At 42.0% G+C, this 15,401-nt stretch overlaps 2 non-coding genes across 2 annotated transcripts in view; both read left to right on the forward strand.

Annotated features, from left to right (window-relative positions):
• The first annotated feature begins 14,503 nt into the window (after nt 1-14,503).
• Nucleotides 14,504-14,657, forward strand: LOC136675314 (5.8S ribosomal RNA). The gene has a single exon (XR_010796161.1). It is a non-coding gene; the product is annotated as a 5.8S ribosomal RNA (ribosomal RNA).
• Nucleotides 14,658-14,916: 259 nt separating this feature from the next.
• The window catches only part of LOC136675325 (28S ribosomal RNA), a 3,999-nt gene continuing 3,514 nt past the window's right edge, over nt 14,917-15,401 (forward strand). The window contains exon 1 of the ribosomal RNA XR_010796168.1: nt 14,917-15,401. This exon is cut by the window's right edge and continues 3,514 nt beyond it. This is a non-coding gene — a ribosomal RNA (28S ribosomal RNA).

The following is a 15,401-nucleotide window of genomic DNA, read 5'->3' on the forward strand; positions in this document are numbered from 1 at the left end:
AGTTCTTGGAATGGAGACTGCCAGGGAACACTAGGTGCTGTAAGCTTTTTAGCTTAAGGCTCCGATTGTGAAGATTGTAGCTACAGTCATTTAAAGACAAGAGGAGAGCAAAACTTACAAAAAAATAACAAATAAACAATAAATGAATAAAAAATAAACAAAAAAAATTAAAAAACAAATAAACAAAAAACACTGGAATGCCAATCATTTTAATTTGAGTTGTGAGGCTTTTTAGTTTACAAGCAGCTCTGTAACAAGAGTTACTCTTAGAACAGTCATTACAAATAGTCTTCTACAGCCAACAGTCATTGCTTATGGCCATAGCACTCTTAGAAATCCCGATCTTGTGGGCTTAATTAGTTCTTGGAATGGAGACTGCCAGGGAACACTAGGTGCTGTAAGCTTTTTAGCTTAAGGCTCCGATTGTGAAGATTGTAGCTACAGTCATTTAAAGACAAGAGGAGAGCAAAACTTACAACAAAAAATAACAAATAAACAATAAATGAATAAAAAATAAACAAAAAAATTAAAAAACAAATAAACAAAAAACACTGGAATGCCAATCATTTTAATTTGAGTTGTGAGGCTTTTTAGTTTACAAGCAGCTCTGTAACAAGAGTTACTCTTAGAACAGTCCTCTAACAGCCAACAGTCATTGCTTATGGCCATAGCACTCTTACAAATCCCGATCTTGTGGGCTTAGTTAGTACTTGGAATGGAGACTGCCAGGGAACACTAGTTGCTGTAAGCTTTTTAGCTTAAGGCTCCGATTGTGAAGATTGTATGCTACAGTCATTTAAACACAAGAGACGAGCAAAACTAAAAAGAAATAAACAAATAAACAATAAATGAATAAAAAATAAACAAAAAAATTGAAAAACAAATAAACAAAAAACACTGGAATGCCAATCATTTTAATTTGAGTTGTGAGGCTTTTTAGTTTACAAGCAGCTCTGTAACAAGAGTTACTCTTAGAACAGTCATTACAAATAGTCTTCTACAGCCAACAGTCATTGCTTATGGCCATAGCACTCTTAGAAATCCCGATCTTGTGGGCTTAGTTAGTTCTTGGAATGGAGACTGCCATGGAACACTAGGTGCTGTAAGCTTTTTAGCTTAAGGCTCCGATTGTGAAGATTGTAGCTACAGTCATTTAAAGACAAGAGGAGAGCAAAACTTACAAAAAAAAATAACAAATAAACAATAAATGAATAAAAAATAAACAAAAAAATTAAAAAACAAATAAACAAAAAACACTGGAATGCCAATCATTTTAATTTGAGTTGTGAGGCTTTTTAGTTTACAAGCAGCTCTGTAACAAGAGTTACTCTTAGAACAGTCCTCTAACAGCCAACAGTCATTGCTTATGGCCATAGCACTCTTACAAATCCCGATCTTGTGGGCTTAGTTAGTACTTGGAATGGAGACTGCCAGGGAACACTAGGTGCTGTAAGCTTTTTAGCTTAAGGCTCCGATTGTGAAGATTGTTGCTACAGTCATTAAGACACAAGAGGAGAGCAAAACTTAAAAAAAATAAATGAATAAACAATAAATGAATAAAAAAATAAAAAATAAATAAAAAACAAATAAACAAAAAACACTGGAAAGCCAATCATTTTTATTTGAGTTGTGAGGCTTTTTAGTTTACAAGCAGCTCTGTAACAAGAGTTACTCTTAGAACAGTCATTACAAATAGTCTTCTACAGCAAACAGACATTGCTTATGGCCGTAGCACTCTTAGACATTCCGATCTTGTGGGCTTAGTTAGTTCTTGGAATGGAGACTGCCAGGGAACACTAGGTGCTGTAAGCTTTTTAGCTTAAGGCTCCGATTGTGAAGATTGTAGCTACAGTCATTTAAAGACAAGAGGAGAGCAAAACTTACAAAAAAAAATAACAAATAAACAATAAATGAATAAAAAATAAACAAAAAAATTAAAAAACAAATAAACAAAAAACACTGGAATGCCAATCATTTTAATTTGAGTTGTGAGGCTTTTTAGTTTACAAGCAGCTCTGTAACAAGAGTTACTCTTAGAACAGTCCTCTAACAGCCAACAGTCATTGCTTATGGCCATAGCACTCTTACAAATCCCGATCTTGTGGGCTTAGTTAGTACTTGGAATGGAGACTGCCAGGGAACACTAGGTGCTGTAAGCTTTTTAGCTTAAGGCTCCGATTGTGAAGATTGTAGCTACAGTCATTTAAACACAAGAGACGAGCAAAACTAAGAAGAAATAAACAAATAAACAATAAATGAATAAAAAATAAACAAATAAATAAAAAACAAATAAACAAAAAACACTGGAAAGCCAATCATTTTAATTTGAGTTGTGAGGCTTTTTAGTTTACAAGCAGCTCTGTAACAAGAGTTACTCTTAGAACAGTCATTACAAATAGTCTTCTACAGCCAACAGTCATTGCTTATGGCCATGGCACTCTTGGAAATCCCGATCTTGTGGGCTTAGTTAGTTCTTGGAATGGAGACTGCCAGGGAACACTAGGTGCTGTAAGCTTTTTAGCTTAAGGCTCCGATTGTGAAGATTGTAGCTACAGTCATTTAAAGACAAGAGGAGAGCAAAACTTACAAAAAAATAACAAATAAACAATAAATAAATAAAAAATAAACAAAAAAATAAAAAAACAAATAAACAAAAAACACTGGAATGCCAATCATTTTAATTTGAGTTGTGAGGCTTATTAGTTTACAAGCAGCTCTGTAACAAGAGTTACTCTTAGAACAGTCATTACAAATAGTCTTCTACAGCCAACAGACATTGCTTATGGCCGTAGCACTCTTAGACATCCGGATCTTGTGGGCTTAGTTAGTACTTGGAATGGAGACTGCCAGGGAACACTAGGTGCTGTAAGCTTTTTAGCTTAAGGCTCAGATTGTGAAGATTGTTGCTACAGTCATTAAGACACAAGAGGAGAGCAAAACTTAAAAAAAATAAATGAATAAACAATAAATGAATAAAAAATAAACAAACAAATAAAAAACAAATAAACAAAAAACACTGGAAAGCCAATCATTTTTATTTGAGTTGTGAGGCTTTTTAGTTTACAAGCAGCTCTGTAACAAGAGTTACTCTTAGAACAGTCATTACAAATACTCTTCTACAGCAAACAGACATTGCTTATGGCCGTAGCACTCTTAGACATCCCGATCTTGTGGGCTTAGTTAGTACTTGGAATGGAGACTGCCAGGGAACACTAGGTGCTGTAAGCAATTTAGCTTAAGACTCCGATTGTGAAGATTGTTGCTACAGTCATTAAAACACAAGAGGAGAGCAAAACTTAAAAAAATAAACAAATAAACAATAAATGAATAAAAAATAAACAAACAAATTAAAAAACAAATAAACAAAAAACACTGGAATGACAATCATTTTAATTTGAGTTGTGAGGCTTTTCAGTTTACAAGCAGCTCTGTAACAAGAGTTACTCTTAGAACAGTCATTACAAATAGTCTTCTACAGCCAACAGTCATTGCTTATGGCCATAGCACTGTTAGAAATCCCGATCTTGTGGGCTTAGTTAGTTCTTGGAATGGAGACTGCCAGGGAACACTAGGTGCTGTAAGCTTTTTAGCTTAAGGCTCCGATTGTGAAGATTGTAGCTACAGTCATTTAAAGACAAGAGGAGAGCAAAACTTACAAAAAAAAATAACAAATAAACAATAAATGAATAAAAAATAAACAAAAAAATTAAAAAACAAATAAACAAAAAACACTGGAATGCCAATCATTTTAATTTGAATTGTGAGGCTTTTTAGTTTACAAGCAGCTCTGTAACAAGAGTTACTCTTAGAACAGTCATTACAAATAGTCTTCTACAGCCAACAGACATTGCTTATGGCCATAGCACTCTAAGACATCCCGATCTTGTGGGCTTAGTTAATACTTGGAATGGAGACTGCCAGGGAACACTAGGTGCTGTAAGCTTTTTAGCTTAAGGCTCCGATTGTGAAGATTGTAGCTACAGTCATTTAAAGACAAGAGGAGAGCAAAACTTACAAAAAAATAACAAATAAACAATAAATAAATAAAAAATAAACAAAATTTTTTAAAAACAAATAAACAAAAAACACTGGAATGCCAATCATTTTAATTTGAGTTGTGAGGCTTTTTAGTTTACAAGCAGCTCTGTAACAAGAGTTACTCTTAGAACAGTCATTACAAATAGTCTTCTACAGCCAACAGACATTGCTTATGGCCGTAGCACTCTTAGACATCCGGATCTTGTGGGCTTAGTTAGTACTTGGAATGGAGACTGCCAGGGAACACTAGGTGCTGTAAGCTTTTTAGCTTAAGGCTCCGATTGTGAAGATTGTAGCTACAGTCATTAAGACACAAGAGGAGAGCAAAACTTAAAAAAAATAAATGAATAAACAATAAATGAATAAAAAATAAACAAACAAATAAAAAACAAATAAACAAAAAACACTGGAAAGCCAATCATTTTTATTTGAGTTGTGAGGCTTTTTAGTTTACAAGCAGCTCTGTAACAAGAGTTACTCTTAGAACAGTCATTACAAATAGTCTTCTACAGCAAACAGACATTGCTTATGGCCGTAGCACTCTTAGACATCCCGATCTTGTGGGCTTAGTTAGTACTTGGAATGGAGACTGCCAGGGAACACTAGGTGCTGTAAGCAATTTAGCTTAAGGCTCCGATTGTGAAGATTGTTGCTACAGTCATTAAAACACAAGAGGAGAGCAAAACTTAAAAAAATAAACAAATAAACAATAAATTAATAAAAAATAAACAAACAAATTAAAAAAACAAATAAACAAAAAACACTGGAAAGCCAATCATTTTAATTTGAGTTGTGAGGCTTTTTAGTTTACAAGCAGCTCTGTAACAAGAGTTACTCTTAGAACAGGCATTACAAATAGTCTTCTACAGCCAACAGTCATTGCTTATGGCCATAGCACTCTAAGACATCCCGATCTTGTGGGCTTAGTTAGTGCTTGGAATGGAGACTGCCAGGGAACACTAGGTGCTGTAAGCTTTTTAGCTTAAGGCTCCGATTGTGAAGATTGTTGTTACGGTCATTTAAACACAAGAGGAGAGCAAAACTTTAAAAAAATAACAAATAAACAATAAATAAATAAAAAATAAACAAAAATTTTTAAAAACAAATAAACAAAAAACACTGGAATGCCAATCATTTTAATTTGAGTTGTGAGGCTTTTTAGTTTACAAGCAGCTCTGTAACAAGAGTTACTCTTAGAACAGTCATTACAAATAGTCTTCTACAGCCAACAGACATTGCTTATGGCCGTAGCACTCTTAGACATCCGGATCTTGTGGGCTTAGTTAGTACTTGGAATGGAGACTGCCAGGGAACACTAGGTGCTGTAAGCTTTTTAGCTTAAGGCTCCGATTGTGAAGATTGTTGCTACAGTCATTAAGACACAAGAGGAGAGCAAAACTTAAAAAAAATAAATGAATAAACAATAAATGAATAAAAAATAAACAAACAAATAAAAAACAAATAAACAAAAAACACTGGAAAGCCAATCATTTTTATTTGAGTTGTGAGGCTTTTTAGTTTACAAGCAGCTCTGTAACAAGAGTTACTCTTAGAACAGTCATTACAAATAGTCTTCTACAGCAAACAGACATTGCTTATGGCCGTAGCACTCTTAGACATCCCGATCTTGTGGGCTTAGTTAGTACTTGGAATGGAGACTGCCAGGGAACACTAGGTGCTGTAAGCAATTTAGCTTAAGGCTCCGATTGTGAAGATTGTTGCTACAGTCATTAAAACACAAGAGGAGAGCAAAACTTAAAAAAATAAACAAATAAACAATAAATGAATAAAAAATAAACAAACAAATTAAAAAAACAAATAAACAAAAAACACTGGAAAGCCAATCATTTTAATTTGAGTTGTGAGGCTTTTTAGTTTACAAGCAGCTCTGTAACAAGAGTTACTCTTAGAACAGTCATTACAAATAGTCTTCTACAGCCAACAGACATTGCTTATGGCCATAGCACTCTAAGACATCCCGATCTTGTGGGCTTAGTTAATACTTGGAATGGAGACTGCCAGGGAACACTAGGTGCTGTAAGCTTTTTAGCTTAAGGCTCCGATTGTGAAGATTGTAGCTACAGTCATTTAAAGACAAGAGGAGAGCAAAACTTACAAAAAATAAACAAATAAACAATAAATGAAAAAAAAAATTAAAAACAAATAAACAAAAAACACTGGAATGCCAATCATTTTAATTTGACTTGTGAGGCTTTTTAGTTTACAAGCAGCTCTGTAACAAGAGTTACTCTTAGAACAGTCATTACAAATAGTCTTCTACAGCCAACAGTCATTGCTTATGGCCATAGCACTCTTAGAAATCCCGATCTTGTGGGCTTAGTTAGTTCTTGGAATGGAGACTGCCAGGGAACACTAGGTGCTGTAAGCTTTTTAGCTTAAGGCTCCGATTGTGAAGATTGTAGCTACAGTCATTTAAAGACAAGAGGAGAGCAAAACTTACAACAAAAAATAACAAATAAACAATAAATGAATAAAAAATAAACAAAAAATTAAAAAACAAATAAACAAAAAACACTGGAATGCCAATCATTTTTATTTGAGTTGTGAGGCTTTTTAGTTTACAAGCAGCTCTGTAACAAGAGTTACTCTTAGAACAGTCATTACAAATAGTCTTCTACAGCCAACAGTCATTGCTTATGGCCATAGCACTCTTAGAAATCCCGATCTTGTGGGATTAGTTAGTTCTTGGAATGGAGACTGCCAGGGAACACTAGGTGCTGTAAGCTTTTTAGCTTAAGGCTCCGATTGTGAAGATTGTAGCTACAGTCATTTAAAGACAAGAGGAGAGCAAAACTTAAAAAAAAAAAAAAAAAACAATAAATGAATAAAAAATAAAAAAACAAATAAACAAAAACACTGGAATGCCAATCATTTTAATTTGAGTTGTGAGGCTTTTTAGTTTACAAGCAGCTCTATAACAAGAGTTACTCTTAGAACAGTCATTACAAATAGTCTTCTACAGCCAACAGTCATTGCTTATGGCCATAGCCCTTTTAGAAATCCCGATCTTGTGGGCTTAGTTAGTTCTTGGAATGGAGACTGCCAGGGAACACTAGGTGCTGTAAGCTTTTTAGCTTAAGGCTCCGATTGTGAAGATTGTAGCTAACGTCATTTAAAGACAAGAGGAGAGCAAAACTTACAAAAAAAAATAACAAATAAACAATAAATGAATAAAAAATAAACAAAAAAATGAAAAAACAAATAAACAAAAAACACTGGAATGCCAATCATTTTAATTTGAGTTGTGAGGCTTTTTAGTTTACAAGCAGCTCTGTAACAAGAGTTACTCTTAGAACAGTCATTACAAATAGTCTTCTACAGCCAACAGCCATTGCTTTTGGCCATAGCACTCTTAGGAATCCCGATTTTGTGGGCTTAGTTAGTGCTTGGAATGGAGACTGCCAGGGAACACTAGGTGCTGTAAGCTTTTTAGCTTAAGGCTTCGATTGTGAAGATTGTAGCTACAGTCATTTAAAGACAAGAGGAGAGCAAAACTTACAAAAAAATAAACAAATAAACAATAAATTAATAAAAAATAAACAAACAAATAAAATACAAATAAACAAATAACACTGGAAAGCCAATCATTTTTATTTCAGTTGTGAGGCTTTTTAGTTTACAAGCAGCTCTGTAACAAGATTTACTCTTAGAACAGTCATTACAAATAGTCTTCTACAGCCAACAGTCATTGCTTATGGCCATAGCACTCTTAGAAATCCCGATCTTGTGGGCTTAGTTAGTTCTTGGAATGGAGACTGCCAGGGAACACTAGGTGCTGTAAGCTTTTTAGCTTAAGGCTCCGATTGTGAAGATTGTAGCTACAGTCATTTAAAGACAAGAGGAGAGCAAAACTTAAAAAAAAACAAAAAAAAACAATAAATGAATAAAAAATAAAAAAACCAATAAACAAAAACACTGGAATGCCAATCATTTTAATTTGAGTTGTGAGGCTTTTTAGTTTACAAGCAGCTCTATAACAAGAGTTACTCTTAGAACAGTCATTACAAATAGTCTTCTACAGCCAACAGTCATTGCTTATGGCCATAGCCCTTTTAGAAATCCCGATCTTGTGGGCTTAGTTAGTTCTTGGAATGGAGACTGCCAGGGAACACTAGGTGCTGTAAGCTTTTTAGCTTAAGGCTCCGATTGTGAAGATTGTAGCTAACGTCATTTAAAGACAAGAGGAGAGCAAAACTTACAAAAAAAAATAACAAATAAACAATAAATGAATAAAAAATAAACAAAAAAATTAAAAAACAAATAAACAAAAAACACTGGAATGCCAATCATTTTAATTTGAGTTGTGAGGCTTTTTAGTTTACAAGCAGCTCTGTAACAAGAGTTACTCTTAGAACAGTCATTACAAATAGTCTTCTACAGCCAACAGTCATTGCTTATGGCCATAGCACTCTTAGAAATCCCGATCTTGTGGGCTTAATTAGTTCTTGGAATGGAGACTGCCAGGGAACACTAGGTGCTGTAAGCTTTTTAGCTTAAGGCTCCGATTGTGAAGATTTAAAGACAAGAGGAGAGTAAAACTTACAAAAATAACAAATAAACAATAAATGAATAAAAAATAAACAAACAAATAAAAAAACAAATAAACAAAAAACACTGGAATGCCAATCATTTTAATTTGAGTTGTGAGGCTTTTTAGTTTACAAGCAGCTCTGTAACAAGATTTACTCTTAGAACAGTCATTACAAATAGTCTTCTACAGCCAACAGTCATTGCTTATGGCCATAGCACTCTTAGAAATCCCGATCTTGTGGGCTTAGTTAGTTCTTGGAATGGAGACTGCCAGGGAACACTAGGTGCTGTAAGCTTTTTAGCTTAAGGCTCCGATTGTGAAGATTGTAGCTACAGTCATTTAAAGACAAGAGGAGAGCAAAACTTAAAAAAAAAAACAAATAAACAATAAATGAATAAAAAATAAAAAAGCAAATAAACAAAAACACTGGAATGCCAATCATTTTAATTTGAGTTGTGAGGCTTTTTAGTTTACAAGCAGCTCTATAACAAGAGTTACTCTTAGAACAGTCATTACAAATAGTCTTCTACAGCCAACAGTCATTGCTTATGGCCATAGCCCTCTTAGAAATCCCGATCTTGTGGGCTTAGTTAGTTCTTGGAATGGAGACTGCCAGGGAACACTAGGTGCTGTAAGCTTTTTAGCTTAAGGCTCCGATTGTGAAGATTGTAGCTACAGTCATTTAAAGACAAGAGGAGAGCAAAACTTACAAAAAAATAACAAATAAACAATAAATGAATAAAAAATAAACAAAAAAAATTAAAAAACAAATAAACAAAAAACACTGGAATGCCAATCATTTTAATTTGAGTTGTGAGGCTTTTTAGTTTACAAGCAGCTCTGTAACAAGAGTTACTCTTAGAACAGTCATTACAAATAGTCTTCTACAGCCAACAGTCATTGCTTATGGCCATAGCACTCTTAGAAATCCCGATCTTGTGGGCTTAATTAGTTCTTGGAATGGAGACTGCCAGGGAACACTAGGTGCTGTAAGCTTTTTAGCTTAAGGCTCCGATTGTGAAGATTGTAGCTACAGTCATTTAAACACAAGAGGAGAGCAAAAAAATAAAAATAAAAAATAAAAAATAAAAAATAAATGAATAAAAAATAAACAAACAAATAAAAAAACAAATAAACAAAAAACACTGGAATGCCAATCATTTTAATTTGAGTTGTGAGGCTTTTTAGTTTACAAGCAGCTCTGTAACAAGAGTTACTCTTAGAACAGTCATTACAAATAGTCTTCTACAGCCAACAGTCATTGCTTATGGCCATAGCACTCTTAGAAATCCCGATCTTGTGGGCTTAGTTAGTTCTTGGAATGGAGACTGCCAGGGAACACTAGGTGCTGTAAGCTTTTTAGCTTAAGGCTCTGATTGTGAAGATTGTAGCTACAGCCATTTAAAGACAAGAGGAGAGCAAAACTTACAAAAATTATGGGGCGTTTCTCTTTCTCGGTCGCGTTCGATGTCACCCGTCCGAGCTTATGGACCAGTAAGATCATTGAGACGAATAGCGTATTACTGACGAAATTTGTCCCGGTTTCCAACCCAGGTGCCGGGCAGAGCGATGGGGAGTGGTCCCCAAGGTCCGTGGGGCCTGTCAGTGGGGTCACTGTCATAAATCCGAGTGGTGTCCACTCGGTCCGCCTCGACCGGGTACCTTTAAGGTCGAGTCCCAACCCCGGATCTCGTATCACGGTGGTATTGGGACGGCCTGTGGGTCTATAGGCCACTGACCATCTGCCCACTTGTGGGGTGGGTGGAACGGGCCGTCCCGTCGATTGTGTTAACCCGGTTAAGCCGTTTCCGCCCCGATCATTCGTTCGATGTATGCCTGGGAAGGTAAAACATTCCTGGGCATGGGGGGTCGAGCGTATGAGGGGTTTCCCCCATCCCGAAAGAGTCGTTTTCCAACCGATGATTCGTTCGATATGCCTGCTCGGGGAGGGTCAACTTCCCTGGGCACCGGGGGGTCGAACGTATGAGGATTTTCCCCCTTTTTAAAGCCATAAATTTGCCCGTGCGCGAGTCAACGGGGCTGCGTAACCCCCGAGGCGTTGGCCGGCGGTTATCCGCCGGTCCGTGGGATCTCCCGACCTTTCCCCTCCTTTGAGCGGGACGTGGGAGCGCACCACCGGGGCCCGACTGGAAACGGCCGGAGGCAAAGAGGGCATTAGAGGTCACACGGATCGGTCTTCCACAGACCGCGGCTGGAAGTTCGCAGGGTCGGCCTACGGATCGACCCTTCGTCTTCTTAAACGCAGACTTCCGTAGGCTCCGTGGGCGAACCGTAAACCTATGCCGACTTCCTCGCACTTTGAGGGGGCCAGGATTCTCTTCCATTCTCTTCCCTTAACGGCCGTCCTTTACGACCGTTTGAGCTCGGTATACGCGGAGCACCAGGGGCAGGCTTCTAAGCTGAAATACCGTGCTTAGAACGATCCTCCCCGCCTTGTGCTCCCAGCCTCCATGGCTCGTGGATGCCCGTAAGAGGCGTCCGCTTGTCCAGAATTGTTCTGAGGGGGACTTAGTCGGTCGGTCGATCCAACAGTAGGTCCGTTCAACGTCCGCGTCGGTGGTGCCTTAGAGTCGGGATCCGTTTGAGGGAAGGACCCGTCCCCTAGCCTGCACCGTCCGGGCGAGAATTATACGTTTTCCAAGTTGCGGAGCCGATTGCAGACCCCCACAGCGGGGTCGCATTCGATCCTCTTCGCTGGTGTCCCTTGAGATTATTCTCACTGTCACCATGCGCCCCCTCTCTTTCCTCAGCCAGGGTTTGAGATCCAGGGGGATCGGTCTGGTTGATCCTGCCAGTATCATATGCTTGTCTCAAAGATTAAGCCATGCAAGTCTAAGTACACACGGTTTAGTACAGTGAAACTGCGAATGGCTGATTAAATCAGTTATGGTTCCTTTGATCGCTCCACACATTACTTGGTATAACTGTGGTAATTCCAGAGCTAATACATGCAAACGAAGCGTTGGAAGGGTTCTGGGGGTCGGCGTGAAAGTTTCTCCCGGCCCCTGTCCCCCGGATACGTGCATTTATCAGAACCGAAAAACCATCCCAGCTCTGGTAGGGTCGCTTTGGTGACTCTAGATAACCTTTGGCCAATCGTTAAGCCCTGCGGGGCGGCGACGTATCATTCGAGTGTCTGCCCTATCAATTTTCGACGGTAGGCTACGGGCCTACCGTGGTGACCACGGGTAACGGGGAATCTGGGTTCGATTCTGGAGAGGGAGCCTGAGAAACGGCTACCACATCCAAGGAAGGCAGCAGGCGCGCAAATTACCCATTCCCGACACGGGGAGGTAGTGACGAAAAATATCGATGCGGGTCCTATGATCCTGTGGAGCGTAACCGAAATGAACTCAATCTACATCTGTGAGTGAGAACCCATTGGAGGGCAAGTCTGGTGCCAGCAGCAGCGGTAATTCCAGCTCCAATAGTGTATGCTAAGATTGCTGCAGTTAAAAAGCTCGTAGTTGGATTTGGGGACTGGTCTCGGATCCCCTGGACTGTCCGGATGGCTGGGAAGCTCCTTCGGGGGTGACTCTCTGTCTCTGGGTGGGTTGTGAGACCTGGTCCCTACCACCGGTGTCCTCTGCTCGCCGGCCGCAGAGAAGCCCTTAGCTGGGTACTTCACTGCGGTGCACGGTGGGTTGGAGGGTCCGGAGCGTTTACTTTGAACAAAGCAGAGTGCTCAAAGCAGGCCAACATGTGCCATGACTGACTGAGCTAGGAATAATGGAATAGGGCCCTCCGCGGGGCGTCGGGGTCTCTCTTTCGGTACGGCTGGTCGTTCCGGAGTGGGGCTCCGGGCCGTTCACGGTCCTATTTCGTGGGTTTTAAGGACCGAGGGCAATGATTAAGAGGGACGGCCGGGGGCATTCGTACCACACCGACAGAGGTGAAATTCGTTGACCAGTGTGGGATGGACGAAAGCGAAGGCATTTATCAAGAATGTTTTCATTAATCAAGAACAAAAGTCGGGGGAGTGAAGACGATCAGGTACCGTCGTAGTTCCGACCGTAAACTATGCCGACCCGCGATCCGGCGGCGTTAGGTTAGCGACCATGACCCGCCGGGCAGCGTGAGGGAAACCACGAGTCTTTGGGCTCTGGGGGGAGTATGGTTGCAAAGCTGAAACTTAAAGGAATTGACGGAAGGGAACCACAAGGAGTGGAACTTGCGGCTTAATTGGACTCAACACGGGGAAACTCACCCGGCCCAGACACGGTAAGGATTGACAGATTGATGGCTCTTTCTTGATTCTGTGGGTGGTGGTGCATGGCCGTTGGTAGTTCGTGGAGCGATTTGTCTGGTTAAATCCGATAACAGACGAGACCCTGTGCCTTAAAAAGTTACACGGCCCTCCCTGGGTCCCTGTGGGGGCAGGCGGCCCGAGGGGTCAGCGGTCGGTGGCCGAACTTCTTAGAGCGATCCGCGGCGAGGCAAAGCCATATGAGATTCGGGGCAATAACAGGTCTGTGATGCCCTTAGACGCCCGGGGTCGCACATGAGTTACACTGGCTGGTTCAGCGTGTGCATCCATCCTATGCCAAAAGGCCTGGGCAATCCTATGTACGCCTTCCCCGCTGGGGATAGGGGATTGTAACTTTTCCCCTTGAACAAGGAATTCCAAGTAGTCGCGGGTCACCAGCCCGCATCGATTAAGTCCCTGCCCTTTGTACACACCGCCCGTCGCTACTACCGATTGGATGGCCTGGTGAGGTCCTCGGACCGTCCCCGAGGTGCCCCTTTACCGGGGGTTGCCTCGTTGAGGTGGGAAGTTGATCGAACCTGGGCATCTAGAGGGAGTAAAAGTCGTAACAAGGTTTTCGTAGGGGAACCTGCGAAAGGATCATTAACGGTGACCTGGCCATGGTGGGTGCCCGCCCTCCATGCCAGTAGCCACTCGGTCTTTAAGCAAGGCCAAATCCCCCGGTGGGTACCTTAAAGGTATGGACCCCAGACACCTCGTACATTTTGTCGTCGGCTAACGTGAGTCTCCCTCCGGGGGAGACGGAGCGGGCCGACCTCGGAACTCGGGGTTATGGGAGGACCGCCTTTGGGTGCATAGGTTGCCGGCCACCACCCCGTTCGTGGGGGTCTCGAGTGGTAACGGAGCCGCCCGCCGGTTGTTAAACCAAACCATTGATCGTTAAAGGCTTTAATTCTGCATGCGCGAGTCAAAGGGGCTAATGCAACCACCAGGGCGTTGGCCGGTGTTTGCCGGCCTTGTTGGGGTCTTCCGTAACCCCCAGGGGACGGGAGCGCATCACGGGCGAAACTCTTTCCCTCTCGGGTTAGAGCGGAGCTTAAGAGCGCATGCAGGGATCGGGAGGTGTATATCGGCACCTCCCTGGGCTTCGCGAAAGACAGACCGTATAAATAGTCTGAGACCCGTGCGCAAGTTGAAGGGGCTGATGAGCCCCGGATGCGGAACACAGGTGGGATCTCCACCCAGCCTCACCCTCCGTGGGGACTTGGGAGCGCACCACCAGGGCCGCTCATCCCCTCCGGGGGGAGAGCGTGGCTGGAGCGCACACCGGGTACAAAATTTAGACCGGGACCCGTACGCAAGCTAAGGCAAACTTACCCCGATGGCCGTGCGTGAGTTGACGGGGCCCAGAGAAACCCCCCGAGGTGTGGACCGGCGCAACGCCGGTCTTAGTGGGATCTTTCAGATTCCCCCTTGCTGGGGACTTGGAAGCGAACCACTGGGCCTCGCTGGAAACAGCGAGGTTAAGAGCGCACGCTAGCCATCTACACCCCCGGGTGTCTTGGTCTCCTAACACGTAAAAGGGAAGGTTGGACACCACCGAGGCCTAAACCTAAACCCTTAAATTACGTTGTTCAAAAGGCTTTAACCCAAAGTCCCGTCCGTAAGGGCGGGCAAAATGATACAACTCTTAGCAGTGGATCACTTGGCTCGTGCATCGATGAAGAACGCGGTAAACTGCGTTAAATAATGTGAAATGCGGAACACAGATCATCGATATTTCGAACACACATTGCGGCCGTGGGGGTCCATCCCGCGGCCACGCCTGTCTGAGGGTCGCTTTACCCATCGATCGGTCTTCCTAGACAGCGGGTGGAAGTTCGCAGGGCCTCCACCTCGGACGGCCCTTCGTCTTCCTAAACCCAGACTCGGTTCTTAAACCACCATGTGGCGAGAGCTCCGGACGTAGGGAGAGCCATTAGGTCCGGGTCCCATCCGTCATCGTCTCTCCCCGCTGGGCTTCCCGCCGTTGGAGGGTGGGCACCGTAATATGGTGAGCGGCCGGGGGGTTCGCGCCCCGCAAAACAGCCTCGTAACGCGACCTCAGATCAGACGAGACAACCCGCTGAACTTAAGCATATCAGTAAGCGGAGGAAAAGAAACTAACAAGGATTCCCTTAGAAGCAGCGAGCGAAGAGGGAAGAGCCCAGCGCTGAATCCCTCTTTCCCCTGACCGGGATGGGCCGGGAAATGTAGCGTACGGAAGTCTGTTTAGTCTCGGTGCGGACGTGGGACCAAGTTTTGCAAGGAAGTGTCTTCCATAGATGGTGAAGGCCCGGTATCATCCCGCATCCCGTCGGGTAGATCGGGCTTCCCGGAGTCGGGTTGCTGGTGAATGCAGCTCAAAGTGGGTGGTAAACTCCATCTAAGGCTAAATACCGGCACGAGACTGATAGCGAACAAAGTACCATGAGGGAAAGTTGAAAACAGTACTTTGAAGAGAGAGTTCAAGAGAGCGTGAAACTGTTGAGAGGTAAACGGTCAGGGGACCGAGAAGACCGCCCCGGGGGATTCAGCCGGGCA

The sequence above is a fragment of the Hoplias malabaricus genome, chromosome 18 (assembly GCF_029633855.1).
Source record: "Hoplias malabaricus isolate fHopMal1 chromosome 18, fHopMal1.hap1, whole genome shotgun sequence".
Classification (NCBI taxonomy): domain Eukaryota; kingdom Metazoa; phylum Chordata; class Actinopteri; order Characiformes; family Erythrinidae; genus Hoplias; species Hoplias malabaricus.